Below are 25,813 nucleotides of genomic sequence, written 5' to 3'. Positions count from 1 at the left end.
GATGTGGGTGAGGATGAACCTGAGAAAGATTCTTGTTATGGAATAGACTGTGTTCAGGTCGAAATATTACTAAGTGGGAATTATAACAGGACCAGGTTTAAAAACACAAAAGGACAAAGTCACGACTCGAAACGTTAACTCTGTCTCTCTCTCTCTTCACAAAAGCTGCCGGAGCTGCTGATTATTTGCAGCATTTTCTGTTTTGATTCCATATTTCAAAGCTCCGGGTTTGTGGAAACTCTTGTGTGTGAAGGATGGCTCTGGAAGGGTTTGTGTGGGGAGCTGTGTTTCGCTTCCATTGTTAATAAACGGGTTGAAATTGGAGGTTGCGGAAACTGGAGGTGGAGCTGAAAGATCAGGGGCCGTTCTGTGTGTGTGTGTCAGTCCGGCTCTCTCCTCCCTCCCGCTCTGTGTTTAATCTTCACTCTGTCTCCTCCCCTCTCTGCTCTCACTCCGCCTTTCTCAGTCAGGTCGGGGCGGGCTGTATAAAAGGAGCCTGAAAGATTTCCTCTCATATTGTGCAGAGATCTGAGTGAAGAATCATCATGTCTGGCAGAGGGAAAGGGGGCAAAGGACTGGGTAAAGGCGGCGCAAAGCGGCACCGCAAAGTGCTTCGTGATAATATCCAGGGCATCAACAAGCCAGCAATCCGCCGCCTCGCTCGCCGTGGCGGTGTCAAGCGGATCTCGGGTTTGATCTATGAGGAGACTCGCGGGGAGCTGAAGGTTTTCCTGGAGAAGGTGATCAGGGATGCGGTCACCTACACTGAATATGCCAAGCGCAAGGCGGTCACTGCCATGGATGTGGTGTACGCTCTGAAACGCCAGGGCCGCACTCTCTATGGATTTGGCGGCTGAGCAACTCGCCCCTTTCTACCGAACACACAACAAAGGCTCTTTTAAAAGCTACTCACCCGCTTCACAGACACAGCAGTGACCTGGGAATTGCAGCTGGGACAGGCTGTTCAGTGTTTGAGACAGTAAGAAGTTTAACAACACCAGGTTAAAGTCCAACAGGTTTATTTGGTAGCAAAAGCCACACAAGCTTTGAGATGTTTGAGATGCATGTTTGCTTTGCTTATGTTACGGTGCGGGAATCACCGAATTTAACACTTCATTTGGAGCAGCGATGAGAATTGTTTTTGAACTGTTTCAATGTATTGTCTGAACAGCCCCCTAGTTTCTGCCGTCATTGATTTCAGTAAGAAGTCTCACAACACCAGGTTAAAGTCCAACAGATTTATTTGGTAGCATAAGTCACAAGCTTTCGGAGCGCTGCCCCTTCATCAGGTGAGTGGGAGTTCTGTTCACAAACAGGGCATATAAAGACACAAACTCAATTTAGAAAATAATGGTTTGAATGCGAGTCTTTACGCGTAATCAAGTCTTAAAGGTCCAGACAGTGTGAGAGTGGAGAGAGGGTTAAGCACAGGTTAAAGAGATGTGTATTGTCTCCAGCCAGGACAGTTAGTGAGACTTTGCAAGCCCAGGCAAGTCATGGGGGTTACAGACAATGTGACATGAACCCAAGATCCCAGTTGAAGCCGAGCTCATGTGTGCAGAACTTGGCTATCAGTTTCTGCTCAGCAACTCCGCGTTGTCATGAAGGCCGCCTTGGAGAACGCTTACCCGAAGATCAGAGGCCGAATGCCTGAGACTGCTGAACTGTTCCCCAACAGGAAGAGAACACTCATGCCTGATGATTGTCGAGCGGCGTTCATTCATCCGTTGTCATAGCGTCTGCATAGTCTCCCCAATGTACCATGCCTCGGGACATCCTTTCCTGCAGCGTATCAGGGAGACAACATTGGCCGAGTTGCAAGTGCATGTACCGTGTACCTGGTGGATGGTGTTCTCACGTGAGATGATGTCATCTCAAACATCATCAAACATGATTTCAGAAAAGAGGAATTTTATATACAAGGAAAGATTCGAGAAATTGAACTTATTCTCCTTGGAGCAAGGAAGATTAAGTGGTGACCTTCTTGAGGTGTTTAGAATTATGAACAATTTTAGAACGATAGAACATTACAGCACAGAAACAGGCCTTTTGGCCCTTCTTGGCTGTGCCAAACCATTTTTGTGCCTAGTCCCACTGACCTGCTCTTGGACCTCCACACCCCTCTCATCCATGTACCTGTCCAGGTTTTTCTTAAATGTTAGGAGTGAGCCCGCATTCACCACTTCATCTGGCAGCTCATTCCACACTCCCACCACTCTCTGTGTGAAGAAGCCCCCTCTAATATTCCCTTTAAACTTTTCGCCCTTCACCCTTAACCCATGTCCTCAAGTTTTTTTCTCCCCTCGCCTCAGTGGAAAAAGCCTGCTTGCATTCACTCTATCTATACCCATCATGATTTTATACACCTCTATCAAATCTCCCCTCATTCTTCTACGCCCCAGGGAATAAGGTCCTAACCTATTCAACCTTTCTCTGTAACACAGTTTCTCAAATCCTGGCAACATCCTTGTAAACCTTCTCTGCACTCTTTCAACCTTATTAATATCCTTCCTGTAATTAGGTGACCAAAACTGCACACAATACTCTAAATTCGGCCTCACCAATGTCTTATACAGCCTCACCATAACATTCCAACTCTTATACTCAATACCTTGATTTATAAAGGCCAAATTAGCAAAAGCACTCTTTACGACTCTATCTACCTGTGACGTCACTTATAGGGAATTATGTATCTGTATTCCCAGATCCCTCTGTTCTACTGCACTCTTCAGTGTCCTACCATTTACCTTGTATGTTCTACCTTGGTTTGTCCTTCCCAAGTGCAATACCTCACACTTGTCTGCATTAAACTCCATCTGCCATTTTTCGAGCTGGTCCAAATCCCTCTGCATGCTATGAAAACCTTCCTCACTGTCCACTGCACCTCCAATCTTGGTATCATCAGCAAATTTGCTGATCCAATTTACCACATTATCATCCATATCATTGATATAGATGACAAACAACAATGGACCCAGCACTGATCCTTTTTGACAGGGGAAAGAAGGATATTTTGTTTCCAGTAGTTGGGATGTCAGTGACTTGGAGTCACAAAGAACAAAGAACAATACAGCACAGGAACAGGCCATTCGGCCCTCCAAGCCCGCACCGCTCCCGGTCCAAACGAGACCATTCTTTTGTATGCCTCCATTCCCACTCCGTTCATGTGGCTATCTAGATAAGTTCCCAGTGTGTCCGCCTCCACCACCTTGCCCGGCAGCGCATTCCAGGCCCCCACCACCCTCTGTGGAAAATACATCCTTCTGATATCCGTGTTAAACCTCTCCCCCCCCCCCACCCCCCCCCCCTCACCTTGAACCTATGACCCTTCGTGAACGTCACCACCGATCTGGGAAAAAGCTTCCCACCGTTCACCCTATCTATGCCTTTCATAATTTTATACACCTCTATTAGTTCAACCCTCATCCTCCGTCTTTCCAGTGAGAACAACCCCAGTTTCCCCAATCTCTCCTCATAACTAAGCCCTTCCATACCAGGCAACATCCTGGTAAACCTCCTCTGCACTCTCCCTAAAGCCTCCACGTCCTTTTGGTAGTGTGGCGACCAGAACTGGGCGCAGTATTCCCAATGCCGCCAAAACAACGTTCTATACAACTGCAACATCAGACCCCAACTTTTATACTCTATGCCCCGTCCTATAAAGGCAAGCATGCCATATGCCTTATTCACTACCTTCTCCACCTGTGACGTCACCTTCAAGGATCTGTGGACTTGCACACCCAGGTCTCTCTGCGTATCTACACCCTTTATGGTTCTGCCATTTATCGTATAGCTGCCCCCTACGTTAGTTCTACCAAAATGCATCACTTCGCATTTATCTGGATTGAACTCCATCTGCCATTTCTTTGCCCAATTTTCCAGCCTATCTATATCCTTCTGTAGCCTCTGACAATGTTCCTCACTATCTGCAAGTCCAGCCATTTTCGTGTCGTCCGCAAACTTACTGATCACTCCAGTTACACCTTCTTCCAGATCGTTTATATAAATCACAAACATCAGAGGTCCCAATACAAAGCCCTGCGGAACATCATTAGTCACAGGCATCCAGCCGGAAAAAGACCCTTCCACTACCACCCTCTGTCTTCTGTGACCAAGCCAGTTCTCCGCCCATCTAGCCACCTCCCCCTCTATCCCATGAGATCCAACCTTTTGCACCAACCTACCATGAGGGACTTTGTCAAACACTTTGCTAAAGTCCATATAGACGACATCCACGGCCCTTCCCTGGTCAACCATTCTAGTCACTTCTTCAAAAAACAGGTTAGTGAGGCATGACCTCCCTCTCACAAAACCATGCTGACTATCGTTAATGAGTTTATTCCTTTCTAAATGCGCATACATCCTATCTTGAAGAATCCTCTCCAACAACTTCCCTACCACGGACGTCAAGCTCACCGGCCTATAATTTCCCGGGTTATCCTTCCTACCCTTCTTAAATAACGGGACCACATTAGCTATCCTCCAATCCTCTGGGACCTCACCTGTGTCCGGTGACGAGACAAAGATTTGTGTCAGAGGCCCAGCGATTTCATCTCTCGTCTCCCTGAGCAGCCTTGGATAGATTCCATCAGGCCCTGGGGATATGTCAGTCTTTATATTCCCTAAAAAACCTAACACTTCCTCCCTTGTAATGGAGATTTTCTCTAACGGGTCAACACTCCCCTCCGAGACACTCCCAGTCAACACATCCCTCTCCTTTGTGAATACCGACGCCAAGTATTCATTTTGGATCTCCCCTACTTCTTTGGGCTCCAAGCATAATTCCCCACTTTTGTCCCCGAGAGATCCGATTTATTCCCTGACAACTCTTTTGTTCCTAACGTATGAATAAAATGCCTTGGTCACAATTTCAAGAAGGTCAGCAAGAGAGCTGGGAGTGAGATGAGGAGAAATCTCTTTACTCAGCGACCAAAAGAGAAAATGCTGGAAAATCGCAGCAGGTCTGGCAGCTTCTGTAAGGAGAGAAAAGAGCTGACGTTTTGAGTCCAGACAACCCTTTGTCAAGGCTGCAAGGCATAGAAAGTGGGAGATATTTATACTGCAGGATGAGGGGATGAAGATGAGTCATAGCCACAAAAACCGGGGGAAAAGACTGCTTCCAGCTGTCCACAGAGAGAATAAAGAGAGTAACTCTCTTTACTCAGAGAGTAGTTGGGATTTGGAATGCGCTGCCTGGGAGAGTGGTGGAGACGGATTCCACAGGAGGTTTGAAAAGAGAGCTGGATACATGTTTGAAAGTGATGAATTTAGAGGGCTTCAGGGATAGGGCTGAAGAAAGGGATGAGCTGGGTAGCTCTCTGGGGAGCTGGTGCAGACACAATAGGCTGAATGGCCTTCTTCTGTGCTTATAAAATGCTATGATTCTATATGTTTGGGAATGTGAAACAGTCCATTTTGACAGGAAATAGAAACAAAGCTCATTATCCAAATGGTGGGAGATTGCAGAGCTCTGAGGTGCAGAGGGTTCTGGGTGTCCTAGTGCATGAATCAGAAAAGGCTGATATAGATGCGCAGCAAGTAATTGGGAATGCAAATAAGAGTGTTATTGCTTGTGAGGAATTGTAGGGAATTGATGCTTCAGTTGAACAGGACATTGGTGAGACCACGTCTGGAGTATTGTGTACAGTACTGGTCTCCTTACCTAAGGAGAGATGTAAACATGTTAAAAGCAGTTCAGAGATGGTTTATGATACCAGGAATGAGCGGGCTTTCTTATGAGGAAAGGTTGGAGAGGTTAGGTTTATATTCACCAGAGTTTAGAAAAGTGAGAGAGTAGACAGGAAGAAATTTACTGCATTTCCACCCTGCAAAACTGTAACTGACACTGACAGATAGAGAGTGAATTGTGCTTTCATGTACAGATTGACTGATAGCGGGAATCAGTTAATTCTGCATTTAAGATCCTGAGTGGTATTGGCAAGGTGGATGGCGAGAATTTGGAACTAGAGGCCACTGTTTAAATGTAAATTGTCCGTAATTTGAGACAGAGATCAAGAGAAATGTTTTCTCTGAGTCTCTGGAACTCTCTTCCTGCAAAGGAAGTGGAAGTCGAGTCTTTAATTATATTGAAGGCAGAGGTAAATTGATTCTTGATTAACAAGGGGGTGAAAGGTTATCGGGGGTAGAATGGAATGTGGGTTTGAGGTTCTGATAAATCATGATAATCTGATAAACCATGATCAGATTGAATGGAGGAACAAGCCCAAGGGGCCGAATGCCCTACTCCTGCTCCTAATTCATATATCTGGTGTATCTCAAGTGTGTTCAAGAGAATTTCCTGGAGCAGAATGCTCTCGGTCAAATGATGAAGGAGGCATTGCTGGGTCTGCTGCTGGGGAATGGGGTGAGCCAAGGTTGGCCACATGAACCAAGTGTCTGTCGGTTAACACTTGGGGTGGAGTGATCATTGTATCATAAGATTAAGATTAGTGTGTAACAATCAAAAGTAAAAATTCTCAATTGGAAGTGGACTAACTTCAATGGGAGGAGCTGGGATTGAGCCAGGGTTAAATGAAGTCAAACTTTACATGAAAAACTGTAACAGAACAATGGGTGATCTTTCAGATGTTTCAGGTACTGACTCGGTAAATGCCTATGAGGGTGAAAGGGAGGGGAACCAAAGCCAGGGCTGGATGATGAGGAAGATAGAAAATATAATTAAACAATGAAGATGCCGTATGAAGCATGTCAGAAGAATTCTTCAAATGAGAACATTTATAGTGAGAGTATGTGGATTTAACTCTCTATCTGGCCATCTCTGTTACTGTATGTGAATGTGGAGTTAACTGATTCCCGCTATCAGTCAATCTGTACATGAGAGCACCATTCACTCTCTATCTGTCAGTGTCAGTTACTGTGTTGCAGGGTGGAAATGCAGTAAATTTCTTCCTGTCTATTCTCTCTCAATCTATTACAGTGTGTGACAGTGTGGAACTAACTCTCCCTCAATATATTACTGTGTGTCTGTGGAATTAACTCTCTCTCAATCCATTTCTGTGTTTCAGTGTGGAATTAACTCTCAATCCATGACCGCACAAGTGTGGAATTAACTCTCTCTCAATCTATTACTGTGAGAGAGTGTGGAATTAACTCCCTCACACTCTATTATTGTATGTCAGCGTGGAATTAACTCTCCCTCCATGCATTCCTGTGTGTGTGGAATTAACACTCTCTCAATATATGACTGTGTGAGAATGTGGAATTAACTCTCAATTGTTTAGTGGGAGTGTGAAATTAACACTCCCTCAATCAATTACTGTGAGACAGTGTGGAATTAACTCTCAATCTATTGCTGTGTGTCAGTGTGGAATTAACTCTCTCTCAATCTATTACTGTGAGAGAGTGTGGAATTAACTCTCAATCTATTGCTGTGTGTCATAGAACAGTACAGCACAGGAAACAGGCCCTTCGGCCCTCAAATCATTGCGGAATTAACTCTCTCTCAATCCATTAGTGTGTGAGAATGTGGAATTGACTCTTCCAATCTATTACTGTGTGAGAGTGTGGAATTAACTCTCTCTCAATCTATTACTGTGTGAGAGTGTGGAATTAACTATCTCTCAATCTATTACTGTATGTCAGTGCGGACTTAGAACAAACAACAAAAGAAATTAAGCACAGGAACAGCCTTTCGGCCCTCCAAGCCTGCACCGAGCATGCTGCCCGACTGAACTAAAACCTCCTACCCTTCGAGGGACCATTTCCCTCTATTCCCATTGTATTAATGTATTTGTCCAGATGCCCTTAAAACTCACTATCGTTTCTGCTCCCACCACCTCTCCTGGCAGCGCTTCCAGGCACCCACCACCCTGTGTGTAAAAAACATGCCTTGTACATCTCCTTTAACCTTGCCCCTCGCACCTTAAACCTCTGCACCCTAATAATTGATTCTTCCACCCTGGGAAAAAGCTTCTGATCATCCATTCTATCCATGCCTCTAATAATCTTGTAGACATCTATCAGGTCGCCCCTCAACCTCCATCGTTCCAGTGAGATTAAACCAAGTTTCTCCAACCTCTCCTCATAGCTAATGCCCTCCCAAACCAGGCAACACCCTGGTAAATCTTTTCTGTACCCTCTCCAAAGCCTCCACATCTTTCTGGCAGTGTGGCGACCAGAACTGAACACTATATTCCAAGTGCAGCCTAACTAAGGTTCTATAAAGCTGCAACATGACCTGCCAATTTTTAAACTCAATGATCCAAAGCAAGCTAGCTGTATGCCTTCCTGACTACCTTCTCAACCTGTGTTGCCACTTTCAGTGACCTGTGTACCTGTACAACCAGAACCCTTTGCCTATCAATGCACTTAAGGTTCTGCCATTGACTGTATATCTCCTATCTGTATTAGACCTTCCAAAATGCATTACCTCACATTTGTCCGGATTAAACTCCATCTGCCATCTCTCTGCCCGCGTCTGCAACCGTTCTAAATCCTGCTGTATCCTCTAATGGTCCTCATCGCTATCCGCAAATCCACCAACCTTTGTGTCATCCGCAAATTTACTAATCAAACCAGTTACATTTTCCTCCAAATCATTTACATATATTACAAAGAGTAAAGGTCCCATCACTGATCCCTGAGGAACTCCACTTGTCACAGCCCTCCATTCAGAAACGCATCCTTCCACTACTACTCTCTGTCTTCTATGACCAAGTAAGAAGTCTGACAACACCAGGTTAAAGTCCAACAGGTTTATTTGGAAGCAAACATTTTTGTGTTTGCTACCAAATAAACCTGTTGGACTTTAACCTGGTGTTGTTAGACTTCTTACTGTGTTTACCCCAGTCCAATGCCGGCATCTCCACTTCTATGACCGAGCCAGTTCTGTATCCACCTTGCCAACTCATCTCTGATCCCATGCGACTTCACCTTCTGCACCAGTCTGCCATGAGGGACCTTGTCAAGGGTCTTACTGAAGTCCATGTAGACAACATCCACTGCCCTACCCTCATCAATCACCCTCGTCACTTCCTCGAAAAACGCGATCGGAATTAACTCTCTCTCAATCGATTACTGTATGAGAGTGTGGAATTAACTCACTCTCAATCTATTACTGTGTGAGAGTGTGGAATTAATTCTGTCAGCCATTCTCTTTTCCTGTGTTTCAGTTTGGAATTACTTCAGTTCATGTTCATTCGTGAATGTGAGGATGGAATTAAATCTGTATTTATTTTTCACTATTACTGAATGTGAGTGGAATAGTAACTCTCTGTTCATCGCCGTTATTGCGTGTGAGAATGGAATTAACTGTCAGTCTTTGTTACTGTGAATGAGTGCAGCATTAACCCGTTTTCAGATCTGCTGGTATAACTGAATGTGTAATTAACTCTCTCTCTGTGTTACTGTATGTGTGTGGAATTAATTCTCTATCCTTTAATCACCATCACTGTATTTTAGTTTGGAATTACCACTGTGTCAATCTCTGTTACTCTATGTGACTGTGTAATTCACTCCCTATCTATCAATAATAATGTGCGTAACTAACTCTTTGTGTGTCAGTCTCTGTTACTGTATGAAAGTGGGTCACTGTCAGCTTAGCAAACTACAGCGAGTAGATCAGTGACCTAGTGATCAGTGCTAGGTTCTCAGCTATTTACAATCTATATTAATGACTCAAATGAAGGGACAGGCCATCACCAAATTTTCAGACAATACATAGATAGGTGGGAAAGCAAGTTGTGAGGAGGACACAGAGTCTGCAAGGGGATATAGAGAGGTTAAGTGAGTGGACACAAATTTGGCAGCCACGATAAATTTAGGAAAATGTGAGGCTTTCCACTTCAGAGGGAAGAATAGGAAGGCAGAAAATTATTTACATAGAGAAAGAGACAGCAGAATGTTACAGTACAGAAGGATCGAACTGTAATTATAAGTACATCTGTGGAGTAAAAAAGTAGGGAAATGTTGCTGCAAATACATGACATTGCTGCTTGTACATGTTTAAAGGTTTTCTCTGATTTAAAGGGGGAAATACTTGTATTGGAGGCAGTGAAGATTCACTTATCCGATTGCTGAGATGAAGGAGTCATCTTATGAGGAAAGTTTAATCAAGTTGAGCCGATCTCATAGAAGTTGAGAAGAATGAGATATGATCATATTGAAACATTGAAGAATCTGAGGGGACTGGGTAGATATTAAGAGGAATGTTTTCATTTGAGGGCAAAATTAGAACTCGAGGATACAGTTTAAAAATAAAGTATGCCCCACTTAAGATGGAGATGAGAAGGAATTTCTTCTCTTAAACTGTCCTTAATCTTTGGTATTGAATAGACTCCATCCTAAGTTAGAAAGAGTTTTGATTTACAGGAGAGTCAAGGGTTATGGAGCAGACAATAAAGTGGAGTTGAGGCCATAATCACATCAACCATGATCTTTCTGAATAGTGGGGTAACCCTAAAGAAGAAATTGCCTTCTGCTGCTCCTGCTTTGTATGTTCTGATTTGATGTCAATGTGGAACGAACCCTCTGTTTGTTCATCTCTGTTACAGTATTTAGTGTGGAATTAACTCAAATTTGACACTGCAGATGAGTGCAGAACTGATTCCCTGTCTATCACTTATTTTATGTGAGAGTGCAATGATTCTGTCAGTCTCTGTTACTGTACGGGAAACCACGAGGAGAAATGTTTGAGTGCTACTGGTCTCAAACGTACTCAGGGTTAAACCCATCAGCTTTCCCTCCATCAACACCCCAGTTCAAAATCAGCCAACAAGAACCTACCTTCACAGAAAGTGTGCAACTGACTGCCACGTCCAACATCCACCCTGATTAAACATGGTTCTTCATTTGTCTATTTCTGGCCTCAGTTTTCAGAGCAAGAGCTGCAATAATTCACCAGTGAAATCATGTGCACAAAAAATACACAAGGCAGGCAGCATCTGTGGAAGGAGAAACAGAGTTCATGTTTCAGCTCACTGACAATCAGCCTGAAATAAAACTTACTGATATCTGCTAATGGTGGCCGTGGTTTCCACATGGTGAGGTAATGCGTAGTTGTACTGTCGCTGGACTAGTGATTCAGTGCAATGCAATGGGACCAAATATCATTATAGTAGAGAGTAAAATTTGAACGCAAAGAAAATCTGGAATTGAAGGTCTAAAGAGGGCCATCTCATAACCACCCATTTGATTCACTGATGCCCCTACAGGGAAGCAAATCTGCCCACATGAACTGTTCTAGTTTACATGTGACGTCAGACACACAGCAATGTGGTTGACACTTGAATGACCTGTGAAATGATTTAACAAGCCACTCAGTTCAAGGATAATTAGGGCAATAAATGGTGGTCATATCAGTGAAGCCCACATGACATGAATGATGAAACACAGTTCTCTGCACCCAGAAAGCACTCTATCCAACACATTGCTCAGGCACTGAGAGTGGACATACTCATGATGTGGAGATGCCGGCGTTGGACTGGGGTGAACACAGTAAGAGTTTTAACAACACCAGGTTAAAGTCCAACAGGTTATTTGGTAGCAAATACCATTAGCTTTCCACAGCGCTCCGAAATCTAATGGTATTTGTTACCAAATAAGCCTGTTGGACTTTAACCTGGTGTTGTTAAAACTCTTACAGTGGACATACCCCCCAGGAGCCGCCTTGTCTCCCATCCCACCAAGCTGCCTGTGTCCTTTTGAAGTTTCCCACTTTCCTCCTCACAGTTGCCAATGCCTCCAACTTTGGTGGCGTGTGGAAATGTTGAGCTTGTGTCCTGTACACCAAGGTGTGTGTCATTAATATATTAAGAAGTTTAACAACACCAGGTTAAAGTCCAACAGGTTTATTTGGTAGCAAAAGCCACACTTTTGCTTTTGCGACCAAATAAACCTGTTGGACTTTAACCTGGTGTTGTTCAACTTCTTACTGTGTTTACCCCAGTCCAACGCCGGCATCTCCACATCATCATTAATATATGTCAGGAAGAGCAGGGCTCCTAACACCGAGCCATGGGGAACTCCACTTCCTCCAGTCTGAGGAAACAACCTTTAACCACGACTCTCTGTTTCCTCTCACTCACACTATTCCATATGGGGCGGTGAGGGTGGCCCCGCTGCACCATCCGCTCCCCGGGCTCCCTCGCCGCACTCCGCCGGCTCTGATCCGGGCTCGGAGAACCACTGAGATTCGGTTTTGCTGCTGCTACGCGCGGCCCAATTCAGCTTCCGGGAACCGCACGGGGGGGCGCAGCCTAATGGCGCCCGCGTACTGAGGACCGTTCTGAATGAAATGGACTGTATTCACACGCGCGGTGCGTCCTGGGCTACCCTTCCCACCATTACATTGAATAATATTGTGCATGTGATTATATTTAAACCCGTAGTAATTCTGCCGGCGATTTCGTTGCAAATCCATCTTGTTGTCCTGAAAATCGCCCATATCCAATGAATGCTGAAAATATGAACTTCGTATTCAAATTCGGAAGTATACAAGTCAGCACCTGTGGAGGCAAAATTGTTCAAGTTTAATGTTTCAAGCCAACATTCTTTCCTCAGGACAAGTAAAAGTTAGAAATGTAATACGTTTTAAGAAAATGCAACGGAGACAGTCAGATATCAAAAAGAGCAAACTAAAAAAATGTAACAGTTATACATTTCCTTCAGGAGCAAAAGCATAACAGGAAAAAAGACCCAATCATGGCAAATAAAATTACTCGATTCTAGGTGCAATCATATACATATGGTTACGGGTGTGAAGAACACAAGAGCTGGTTTGAAAGAAAACAAACACCTGACGTGGGAGCCGAGCGGTGAAGGCGATGGACTGCGAATCTATTGTGCTCTGTAAGCGTGGATTCGCATCCCATCTTTGTCGGAGATCCATTTACCATCTGTCCGTGTTGACCCACTTATTAAGAATGAACTGATGACTTATTTTGAGATTCACCAACCGAGGTGAAGTTTCAACTCAGAGTTCAACAGGTTTCAAGAGTGTCATTGAGAATATTCAGTGAATTTCATTTTCGGAGTTCATCACAGAGTTCAAGGTGAGGCGGGGGGTGGAGGTTTAACACGGATATCAGAAGGACGTATTTTACACAGAGGGTGGTGGGGGCCTGGAATGCGCTGCCGGGCAAGGTGGTGGAGGCGGACACACTGGGGACGTTTAAGACTTATCTAGATAGCCACATGAACGGAGTGAGAATGGAGGGATCCAAAAGAATGGTCTAGTTTGGACCAGGGAGTGGCGCGGGTTTGGAGGGCCAAAGGGCCCGTTCCTGTGCTCTATTGTTCTTTGGTTGTTTGTTTGAGGGGTGAATACGATTCCGTATTACTCATCCAAATAGGAAACTCGAGCTGGCAATCGATTCAAATCAAGACACCGGTTTTGGGCAGGATTTTGTCACCATGAAAACATATGGTTTCAGAAGCTCCAAAGCAGGCACCAGCTTCATTTGTGTCACCAGAGGCAGATTTTGTCTGTCCAGAATCGGCAGGTCAGCCATGAAAATTAGTGCCAGGTTAGATGGAATGATCATGTTAAATTGCCCCTTCGTGTCAGGAGCATGTTGCATACGTGGGGTTATGGGGATAGGGCCTGCGCAGGCTCCATGGGCCGAATGGCCTCCTTCTGTACTGTAGGTATTCTATGAAGTTCGGGGCAGCAGTTTCACTTCTCTAAGAATATTGAAAACTGTTCTCCGTTGAACATTGAATACAGGAGTTGGGACGTCTTGTTAAAGTTGTGCAAGACATTGGTAAGGCCACACTTGGAATACTGTGTGCAATTCTGGTCACCCTATTATAGAAAGGATATTATTAAACTAGAAAGAGTGCAAAAAAGGATTTACTAAGATGCTACCGGGACTTGATGGATTGAGTTATAAGGAGAGGCTGAATAGACTGGGACTTTTCTTTCTTGAGCGTAGGAGGCTGAGGGATGACCTTATAGAGGCCTACAAAATAATGAGGGGCAGAGACAAGGTAGATAGTCAATATCTTTTCCCAAAGGTAGTGGAGTCTAAAACGAGAGGGCATCGGTTTAAGGTGAGAGGGGAAAGATACGAAAGTGTCCAGAGGGGCAATTATTTCACACAGAGGGTGGTGAGTGTCTGGAACAAGCTGTCAGAGGTGGTAGTAGAGGCGGGTACAATTTTATCTTTTAAAAAGCATTTAGATAGTTACATGGGCCAAATGCAGGCAATTGGGATTAGCTCAGGGGTTTAAAAAAGGGCGGCAGAAACAAAGGGCCTGTTTCCATGCTGTAAACCTCTATAACTCTACAACATTAAAACTTCTAACCAGTCAATGCCTGTTAGAGAACTGGCCATGAATAGGGCTGACAGCGAAATGGTTCATATCGAATTAGTTACAGCAATTGATTTGTGAATAAGTGTTGATATTATGCTTTCAGAGAGACTGTCATATCTTCTTAAAAGATCAGTGGCACTTGTTTTTTTTTGTTCAGTAATTTTGTGAATCTATTTGGAGCGGGTGCAGTTTGTCAATATCTGTGCCTCTTGCTTGGCCAGCTCCACAAGCAGCAGCAGCTCCATTCCTGTCCAGATGTGTGGACACAAACGGGAAATCTCAATTATTGTTCACTGCTGCGATCTCCTGGCTGAAAGCGAGTTGTACAACAAGGTAATGATTAATTCAGAACCTTTTTGAATTGGAGTGAAATAACTTACTTACCGATTGAAATGATTGTAAGACATGATATTAATCAAATTCCATGTCCCGGACATATGCTTTCTGACTGCACGTCCCTGCTGACCCCGATCTATCAGAAAATGTAAAACTCCCAGAACTGGAATGTCGGTTCAAGGATTCTCTAATCTCTGATTTCTTTGTCACTTCATTGCTTGTGTATTCATTCCGTAAATACAGAGGGGGTGGCAGAGTGAGGTGAGCGATGGTGGTCACTGTGCGAGCATTTGACTAATGGTCAGTTCCTGGCCAGCACAGCGGTGACTTATTTAATTAGCTATCGCAGGTCACAACAGAAGGGGGTCACTCCTAAAATGAAATTCACTGAATATTCTCATTATCAATGGGTTACTAACGGAAAATCCAGCTTCAACTTTATTTCAGTGTAAACTTTGTTTCAATGGAAGAAGAGGCCTCAGAGCTAATCAATGTGTTCTCAGTCAGAAACAACAGTAAAAAGGTAAGTTAAACTGTCCAGAAAAAACCCCAGCCAAGATTAGTTTACGAACTGTGGCATGGACACTCCTTGTATCAGTGACTGAAGTAGTTCTGTAATTATAACTAACGGAAATAATTATTGATTCGACTGAGTGAGCAATGATGGTATAGTGGTTAGCATTGCTGCTTTCCAAGCAATTGATCCAGGTCCAATTCCTGGTCATCATATTGGTCACGTCTTTATAACCTTAACCACATCCTCTTGCATTTCAAAGCATCTTGACAAATGCAGTTTGACTGCAACATTTGCCGCTGAATAGAATGGACTTCACTTTTTAACATTATGCTTTCGGCCAGAAAATTCGGCTTCAATTTCTTTATATTGAACAAAAAATGCTGAAATAGAAGAAAAGTCTCTGAACTAATGAATGAATTCCAGCATCTCGGACGACTATGTCTGCAGGGCGTGCACCCAATTGCAGCTCCTTACAGAATGCTTGGGTATGTTGAAGCAGCAGTTGGATGCACTTAGGAGCGTGAAGGAGGCAGAAAGTGTCATAGATAGGAGCTTTAGAGACGTTGTCACACCGAAATTGCTGGCTGATAGATGGGTGACTGCCAGAAAGGGCAGGCAGTCAGTGCAGGAATCCCCTGTGGTCATCCCCCTCTCTAATAAGTATAACGTTTTGGATACTGTTGGGGGAGATGGGCTATCAGGGGATACCAGCAGCAACAACCAAAGCAGTTGTACTCCGGCTGGCTCTGTTGTAAGCAGGGAGGGACAAAGAGGACTAGAGCAATAGTTATAGGGGACGCTATAGTTAGGGGTGCAGATGTGGACATGAAATAGACTCCAGGATGGTATGTTGCCTCCCTGGTGCCAGGGTCCAAGATGTCTCTGAACGGGCAGAAAACATTCTGAAGGGAGAGGGTGAACAACCAGAGGTCGTGGTACATATTGGTACTAACAACATAGGCAGGAAGAGTGATGAGGTCCTGCAGCAGCAGTTTAGGGAGCTGGTAGAAAGTTAAAAAGCAGGACCTCTCGGGTTGTAATCTCAGGATTACTCCCTGTGCCACGTGCTAGTGAGGCAAGGAAGAGGAAGATAGTGCAGCTCCACACGTGGCTAAACAGCTGGTGCAGGAGGGAGGGTTTCAGATATCTGGACCATTGGGGTCTCTTCAGGGGCAGATGGGACCTGTACAAGAAGGACGGGTTGCATCTAAACTGGAAGGGCACAAATATTCTGGCCGGGCTTGCTAGTGTCACACGGGAGGATTTAAACTAGCTTGGCAAAGGAGTGGGAACCAAAGCAAAGGTGAATTTGCTGAAGGGGAACCAGAGAGTAGGGCCAGTAAGATTCAGAGAAACAGCAGGCAGGGTGGGATTGCAAATCAGAGAGGATGTGGTGGACTGAAGTGCATTTGTTTCAATGCGAGAAATGTAACAGGTAAGGCAGATGAGCTTCGAGCTTGGATCAGTACTAGGAACTACGATGTTGTTGCCAATGCAGATTAAGGGAAGGACAGGATTGACAGCTTAACATTCCAGGATACAGATGTTTCAGGCGGGATAGAGGGGGATGTAAAACGGGTGGGGGAGTTGCACTACTGGTTAAATAGAATATCACAGCTGTACTCTGGGAGGACACCTCGGAGGGCTCATACAGCGAGGCAATATGGGTAGAGCTCAGGAATAGGAAAGGTGTAGTCATAATTTTGAGGGTTTACTATAGGCCACCCAACCGCCAGCGGGAGATTGAGGAACAGGTATGTAGGCAGATTTTGGCAACGTGTAAAAGTAACAGGGTTGTTGTGGTGAGAGATTTTAATTTCCCCGATATTGACTGGGACTCACTGAGCACTAGGGGCGTGGAAGGGGCAGAGTTTGTAAGGAGCATCCAGGAGGGCTTCCTGAAACAGTAGATAGTCCAACTAGGGAAGGGGCCATACTGGACCTGGTACTGGGGAATGAGCCCGCCCAGGTGGTCGATGTTTCAGCAGGGGAGCAGTTCGGGAACAGTGACCACAATTCAGTAAGTTTTAAGGTACTGATCGACAAAGATAAGTGTAGTCCTCAAGTTAAGGTGCTAAATTGGGGGAAGGCTAATTGCAACAATATTAGGCAGGAACTGAATAATGTAGATTGGGGGCAGATGTTTGAGGGCAAATCAACGTCTAGCATGTGGAAGGCTTTCAAGTGTAACTTGATAGGAATTCAGGACCGGCACATTTCTGGAAGGATGAAGGATAAGTATGACAAGTTTTGGTAACCTTGGGTAACGAGAGATATTGTGAGCCTAGTCAAAGAGAAAAAGGAAGCATTTGTCAAAGCTAGGAGGCTGGGAAAACACGAAGCAAGTGTAGAATACAAAACAGGAATTGGGGATTTACCCTGTGTTCAAGCCGCATTTCTCCCCCAGAATCTCTGAAGGTAAACAAGGGGATTCAGGGCTGCCTCCAGCTGCTTCCAATGAGGAGAGCAGAGAACAATATTAAAGTTTCATGAAAATCGAGGCATTATTACTCACAAGCAATATAATGCTTGTGAATGTCTCAGTGACTGAAATCCTTGTACATTCCTGCTTTGTCCAGAAAAATTATTTTGGAGAAACAGAAGCTGCAGTCTCAGCTCTCACTGACATTGTCGCAGAGGCACATTATTAATCCCACACTCAGGGACAGTGCTGCATTTGACAGAAGAGATGGGGAGATGCAATAGGAACTGAATGGTCCAGTTCTAAACAGTGTGCAGAGGGAGCTGAGGTTCAGAGAGATCCTTGAAGGTGAAAGGAAATTTTGAATGAGTCATTAGGAAAGTGGTTTGGATCCTTGGCTTCGTAAGTGGAGGCACTGAGTATAAAATCAGGGAAGCTATGCTCCATTTTTATAAAGCTCTGGTTAACTGCAGCTGCTTTAGGATTGCATCCAGGCCGAGATACCATATTTTCAGAAGTGTATCAGGATCCTTGGGTGGTTGTCAATGAGATTTACTGGATTGGACCCAGGCAATGAGAGATCTTAGATGCAAGGTTTGGTTGGGGAATCCGGAGTTCCTCCCATTGAAGCAAACTGGATTGAGTGGTGCTCTGAGAGGTCTGTAAAACTGTATAAAATATTGAACTATATTACACAGGGGGCAATTGTTACAGTAACTGCGAGCAGGAGGATTTGGAACACTGAAGTTCTAAGATGCATAGAAGTCAGAGGATCATCGCACTTCAGAAGGAAGCATTCGGCCCATTGAGATTGCACCAACTCTCCGACAGGGCATCCCGCACTATCCCCACGTAATTACCCCGATATTTCCCCCAAACCAAACATCCTCGGACATCAAGCTCGCGTGATCAATCCACCAAACCTGCACATCTTTGAAGAAACTCACGCAGACACTAAGAGAATGTGCAAACTTCACACAGACAGTGAATCAAGGATGGAATTGAAACCGGGTCACTGGCCAGATGAGGCTGTGAATAAGGTTGTAAATAAATTAAACGAGGGCGATAGCCAGGAATCGAACCCGAGTCAAATGCTTGGAAAGCAGCCATCCTCACCACTACACCACCATCGCACGTCCACAGCAGCAGTATTTCGCTGCGAGTAATGGTTCAAACTCATTCCCTTTGAGGATGGTGGAAGCAGAGACGATCAATGATTTCGCAGTAACAGTTTGTACATATTAGCTGCAATGTGTCTAATCTCCAGTTCACCCTGCAGTACGTCGCCATGCTTATTTGGACAGCAGCATCTTCCCTGTGACAAATATCATTGAGAGGGACAAGAGTTTCAGCACAGCGGAGACTGCATCACATTAAAGACACAATTAATAATTACTGGGACATAAATCTACACTCTTTCTTAACCATTGCTTTAAAATATAAAATTTCGTTCTGAAAATCAGCATGAATTGAGAAGGTGAAATTTCCTTTCTTTGGGATTGTATGAGAAACATATTGTTCCATATGTTTCTTTCTCAGTCTCTGATTGTTTGTGTTTGCCTGTTAGCACCTGTTCCAATTTAACATGTTGAACTTACCGCTCATTCTGTCCATATCAACCTTACATAAGGTAAAAATTACAGCATTTGGGTGACCTTTCTCTGCCTCAAACATATTGTGGTCACTCATTGCTGAATGCTTCGCTGCTGTCAGAATATTAATTAACTCTCTCTCGTTACTTATGACTGAATTCAGCATGAATATTTCTCTGCTGGTTTCAAAGCATCATCGAGTGCAGGAGACAGTAAATGACAAAGGAGTTGATGATATAAGGCTAAGGTAAATGCTCTCGTATTGAAACTAAAAATGTGTCTAAAACTCAATGAAATGCTTAAGCTTGGGACACAGATTGCACTCTCAAACTGCTAAACAGAGTGTTGAGTCTGGAAGGCTGTAAAGTTCTCAAAGGAAAGATGAGCTTATATTGAGGCTCATTAGAAAACTGCAGGAGGTCGAGGACAGAAAGGTCAGTGTGAGAAAAAGATGGAGAATTAAAATGACTGGTGATCAGAAACTCGGTGTCAGACTTGCAAACTGAACGGATGTTCCATAAACCAATCACTCAGTTTGCCCAAAGGAGTGAACAGTGACTGTTGGATACATAACTTAAGGAAGTAAACACAAATCACTGTTTCTCCTGTGAGGAGAGATATGGAATGTTTCATAAAAAACACTGCTAATTTATCTTCTGTTTCTTTTGTCAACTGATAATCTCCTTTATCTGTGGCTGACAAGGCTGCAAAGTGCTCCTGTCCCATTTAACACACCTTTGCTCTCACCACGTCCCCTCCCTCCCAAAACCTCTGTTCCTTCACTGTCGCTGGGTTAGAATCATGGAACTCCATTCCTCGCAGCACTGTGGCTCTTCCTGCACCTCAAGGCCTGCAGCCGTTCACCACATTCTCAAGATGAATTAGGGCTGGTCACAAAATGTTGGTCTCACTCGCAATGCCTGGATCCCATGAAGTAATTTTAAAATTCCCTTTCGGCTGTTAACTCACCCTGGTTCATTTCTTATTGTTAATTCTACTATAATCTGCCAACTTGTTCCTCTAACAGAAAGCTATCCCAGGTATGCCAAAGAAACTCCCTACATTTTTGACATGTGCTGCTCTGCTTATTCCAATCTACACAGAAGTTAAAATCCCCCAGTGAAACGACACCTACTTCACTGCAGGCTTGTCAGATCTCACAATGTATATAAACTATTTCCAGGCTGCTATCCGGTGACAACTCCAGCCAAAATTTAAAATATTAATCACTTCTTTATTTCATCTATTTTAGTCCTGGCTGATCTCACCTTATATCCTACCTTATTATGGAAGTTTATGTTTATTTATTAGTTTCACACATAGTCTTACGTTAACACTGTAATGAAGTTACTGTGAAAATCCCCTTTTCCTCACACTCCGACGCCTCTTCGGGTAGACTGAGGGAGAATTTAGCATGGCCAATGCACGTAACCAGCATGTCTTTAGCACTGTGGGAGGAACCAAGTGGAAACCCACACAGACATGGGGAGAACGTGCAAATGCTACACAGATAGTGACTCAAGCCGGAAAATGAACCCTTATCCTTGGCGCTGAGGCAGCAGCACTAACCAATGTGCCAATGTGCTGCCCTTTTGTGATTTTATCTATAATAATTAGGGTTAAGCTTCAGCCTCTCCATTTTCCCTATCTTTCCTGTAGACCTAGTTCCTTGTATGTTTAGTTCCCAGTTCTGACGGTCATGGAGCCATGCACCATTGAGGTGAACATATTGTATCCTCCAAGTTGCATTTGCACTTGCAATTCAGTATGTGCCTAAAGACTGTGCGTGCTTGTATAAAGAGTATTTATTTGAGCCATAAACCCTGTCCTGTCTGTCTGCTCGCATGTTTTACCTACATATTTCCTCTCATCTTTTGGGTGACTTATCCACTTGTTCAGTTTATGAACCAGCCGGGGTGTCTCGAACTAGGAGACACAGTCGCTCAACGAGGATCAGCCACTTCAGACTGAAATTAGGTCTGTCTTCACTCAAATGTTTTTGGATTTTTGGAATTCTCTATCCCACAGAGCAGTGGATGATCAGCTGTTGTTTATGTTCAAAACTGAAATCCATAAGAATTTTGGACAATAAGGGATTTGAAGAGTGGGAAGGTAGACTCACGGAGTTAAGGCAATGGATCAGCCGCACTTCATTCATCAGGAGAACAGCACTGATGGGTTGAGTGGTTGACTGTTGCTCTGATTTCTAATGTTGTTTTATACATTTATTTGCCAAGTGTCTGCACACTACGTGTCCGGGTCCTGTTTTCCTTATATTTGATCACCTGCCTCTGTAACTGAAGCTGTTTGGTCAGCTGGCAAATAGATGTGAGATATTTGAATAATTTGCAAGCCATTGCTGCTGCTGGGCTGAGTGCGTTTCTCACAGAGCGCACAAAGCCCTCAAGGGAGGGTGAATCACAGCCTTGTTAAATAACATGAAAAATGCATTCTACACAGCATCTCATAATAGAAGCAAATCCAGGAAAATATCTCAGCAAAGCAATGTAATGAATAGAATTTAGAGGCATATTTATAGATAGAATTTACATTGCATGAGAGTTAAGTGAATAAAAATTTTAGGTGAATAGTGTGAACATTAAACAGCAAAGTAGCTAGGAAGAAAATGTTGGGAAAGGGAAAAGGGAATGGAGTATTTTCAGTAGATAGGAAGTCCAGGAAGACAGTGGTGATGGGTCCAGTCATTGAAAATAAATCCCAGCAGAAATGAGAAGTCAGTTCAGTGACAACCAGTTATCAAACAGAATATAATAAGGATCAAGGTAATAACTGAGAAAAATGTAAAGAAGAAAAATAATAGATTACAAATAGAACATTCTGAGGAGTTGACAATGTAACTTATGAAGATAAACCTGAACAGAATGCTGATGAACAAAGAGAATAGCAATGATTCAACAACATCAGGAGAAATATATTCTGCTCAAACAGGAACCCATTATCCAATAATGAAATGCCTTGGACGAATAAAGGGATGAGGGGGAAATTGAAATTAAATAAAAGGTTTGTGCTGAAAAAACATTAACAGCAAATGAGAGGATGATGAAAGGAAACATCAGGATGTCCGGCAGCATAGAAATTAGACAATTCGATAGTGCAGAAGGAGGATATTCGGCCCCTCGAGTCGGCACAGACCACACTCCCACCCAGCCCCCATCCCCACAACCCCACATATTTACCGTAGCTAGTCCCCCCGACACGAAAGGGCAATTTAGCAGGGCCAATCCATCTAACCCGCACACCTTTGGACTGTGGGAGGAAAGCGGAGCACCCGGAGGGAACCCACGCAGACATGGGGAGAATGTGCAAACTCTGCACAAGCCGGGAATCAAACCGGGTCCCTGGCGCTGTGAGACAGCAGTGCCAACCATTTTCCACCTTTCCTGTGTCAAAGAGAAACTACATAATTAAGTTATAGAAACATTGAAAAACTACAGCACAAACAGGCCCTTCAGCCCACAAGTTGTGCCGAACACGTCACTACCTTCTAGACCTACCTATAACCCTCCATCCTATTAAGCTCCATGTACTCATCCAGGAGTCTCTTAAAAGACCCTATTGAGTTCGCCTCCACCACCACTGACGTCAGCCGATTCCACTCGCCCACCACCCTCTGTGTGAAAAACTTACCCCTAACATCTCCCCTCTACCTACCCCCCAGCACCTTAAACCTGTGTCCTCTCGTAGCAGACATTTCCACCCTGAGAAAAAGCCTCCGAGAGTCCACCCGATCTATGCCTCTCAACATCTTATACACCTCTATTAGGTCTCCTCTCATCCTTCGTCTCTCCAAGGAGAAAAGACCGAGCTCGCTCAGCCTATCCTCATAAGGCATGCCACTCAATCCAGGCAACATCCTTGTAAATCTCCTCTGCACCCTTTCAATCTTTTCCACATCCTTCCTATAGTGAGGCGACCAGAAGTGAGCACAGTACTCCAAGTGGGGTCTGACGAGGGTCTTATATAGCTGCATCATTACCCCCGGACTCCAAAACTCAATCCCTCGATTGATAAAGGCCAGCACACCATATGCCTTCTTAACCACCTCCTCCACCTGCGGGGCCGATTTTAGAGTCCTATGGACCCGGACCCCAAGGTCCTTCTGATCCTCTACCGTACTAAGAGTCTTTCCCTTTATATTGTACTCCTTCATCCCATTTGACCTACCAAAATGGACCACGACGCATTTATCTGGGTTGAAGTCGATCTGCCACTTCTCTGCCCAGTCTTGCATCCTATCTCTGTCCCTCTGTAACTTCTGACATCCCTCCAGACTATCCACAACCCCACCAACCTTCGTGTCATCGGCAAACTTACCAACCCATCCCTCCACTTCCCCATCCAGGTCATTTATGAAAATGACAAACAGCAAGGGTCCCAGAACAGATCCCTGGGGCACACCACTGGTGACCGACCTCCATTTAGAAAAAGACCCATCTATACCCACTCTCTGCCTCCTTTGGGCAAGCCAGTTCTGGATCCACCGGGCAGCAGCCCCTTGGATCCCATGCCCTTTCACTTTTTCTAGAAGCCTTGCATGGGGGGGACCTTATCGAACGCCTTGCTAAAATCCATATAAACCACATCTACCGCCTTCCCTTCGTCCATGTGTTTAGTCACATTTTCGAAGAACTCCACCAGGCTCGTAAGGCACAATCTGCCCTTGACAAAGCCATGCTGAGTATTCTTGAGCATACTAAACCTCTCTAAATGCTCAGATATCCTGTCCCTCAGGATCTTCTCCATCAGTTACCAACCACTGAGGTTAGACTCACCGGTCGGTAATTACCTGGGCTATCCCTATTCCCCTTCTTGAAAATAGGAACCACATCCGCAATCCTCCAACACCTCTCCCGTCTCCATCAATTTATGAAGGAACGCCAAATTAATGAGTAAAATTTACAATGGGCACAGAATAAGAGAAGGCAAATCAGAATCGAGAAAAAGTCACCGAAGGATGCACAAGTAATAAACTCAGATGACAGAATTGTAGGAGAAATATTGAATTGTTACTCTGCCTCAGTTTTTACAAGTCAACTGACCAAATGGGCTGAACGTCATGTCAAGAAAATTTCAGGACGTCTATTAAAGAGGGGATAGCAGTGAAACATGGAGGTGATAAATCCATGGAGAAGGATGAATTGTATCCAGTTATGCTAATACAGGTAAGGGAAGATCCCACTGGAGCTGATGCAGTCAGATCTAGACTTCACACCTCAAGAATGAGGTATTTTCTCAGGATGGGGTGCAGAGGACAGATTCTACCGGATGATACTAACGATTGAAGGGTGTCATTACGAGGACCGATTGTGTAGAAGAGTACTGTTACCTCTAAACATTCGCAGATGAAGAGACAATCTTTGGTAATAATAAGCTGAATATAGGATGAAATTCGATAGAGAAAAAGAAACTAAGTCTTCAGCTGAATGAATCCTAAAGGAAACATTTTCCTCAAGTTAAGGTGAAGCCCCTCATCTCTGTCTCTGCTCCATCTCTCTTTCTGATTGTGCCACTCCTAGTTCATTCCCTTTCAGTCTTCCAGCATTTCTCCCCCTCTGCTTACTCTCGATCATCTCACTTTCTTATTCTCTGACCCTTGCTTTTCATTCAATTCTCATTTTCCCTTCTTGCTTCTGCATTCTCCATCTTTTGGCTTCTGCATCCCCTGCTCCTTCCTCTTTCCCTCTTGATTTTCTCTACCTCATCCCGCTCATTCATTCTCTCTTCTCTCATTAAGAATTTCTCTTCATCCCATTGTCTTTCTTCTCCACTCTCCGTAATCCTGTCTTCACTATGTCCGTTTCCTTTCAATCTGTTTCTTTCCCCTCTCTACCCATGTCTACCCTAAAAAATAAAATTGTTGATGTTTTAGGTCAGTGCGAAAACAAACCTTTCCACTTGAACCCAGCCTGTAGTCTAACACATTGCTTTCTGATGAATCCAGCTTCTCCATTCCCTGTTTGAAATGAGCTGCCTGAATGTTCCAGGCTCCATCCATGGCTTCAAGTACAACAAGATAGGGATGAAATCGAGAGGAACCTTTGCTTTTCATTCCAATGTTTTTCTGCAGTTCTGCCTTCCGATCTCCAGAACTAACTCTATTTCATCCTATTTGGGAGATATAGCCACTCACTTATGGATATGTGCTGCATGGGGAATGTAGAACCACAGGACTCATTCTTATATTAAAGATCAGTCATTAGTGACAAAGATCAAGGAAAATTTATTGTTGAAATGACTGTGACTCTTTGGCGTTTCCTATCCCAGATTGTAGACGCTGAGGCATTGGGTATATTTAGGAGACAATATGATAGATATTTGGATACCAAGAGGATAAAAGGATAAGGGGGTGTATCTGGAAGGTTGACTTCAGATAGAAGACCAGTCATTATCATATTGAGTATCAGCGCAGCTTCCGGAGGCTTCACGGCCTATTCCTGTTCCCATTTCAGATGTGTTTGAATGTTCTTACACCTGTGAAGTATTCTGTCCGGTTTATCTTATAAAGCTTGCTTTTTATAATTTATTTTTGACTGTATATCTCTGTAACTGAATTAAATGATCAATTTGCCAAATTCATCAAAAACATTTTAATGGTTGGCAGGGAATTGCTTCAGATGTGTGGAGCTTATTCCCATACAGCACACTATTGCC

The 25,813-nt window shown here is 44.1% G+C and overlaps 2 protein-coding genes and 1 long non-coding RNA gene across 3 annotated transcripts in view; 1 reads left to right on the top strand and 2 right to left on the bottom strand.

Annotated features, from left to right (window-relative positions):
* Positions 1 to 25,813, top strand: part of LOC144482285 (uncharacterized) — an 872,976-nt gene that overhangs the window by 306,567 nt on the left and 540,596 nt on the right. The window lies entirely within an intron of this gene.
* LOC144482277 (uncharacterized) overlaps positions 1 to 25,813 on the bottom strand; it is a 411,284-nt gene that overhangs the window by 260,339 nt on the left and 125,132 nt on the right. The gene's annotated exons all lie outside the window — the stretch shown is intronic.
* On the bottom strand, positions 1,615 to 12,120 carry LOC144482331 (uncharacterized). The gene is made up of 3 exons (XR_013495941.1): positions 12,045 to 12,120; positions 10,744 to 10,901; positions 1,615 to 1,782 (listed from the first exon to the last, which is right to left on the bottom strand). It is a non-coding gene; the product is annotated as an uncharacterized LOC144482331 (long non-coding RNA).

The sequence above is a fragment of the Mustelus asterias genome, unplaced genomic scaffold (assembly GCF_964213995.1).
Source record: "Mustelus asterias unplaced genomic scaffold, sMusAst1.hap1.1 HAP1_SCAFFOLD_35, whole genome shotgun sequence".
NCBI classification, from domain to species: Eukaryota; Metazoa; Chordata; class Chondrichthyes; order Carcharhiniformes; family Triakidae; genus Mustelus; species Mustelus asterias.
This window is presented reverse-complemented; position numbering and strand designations above follow the sequence as displayed.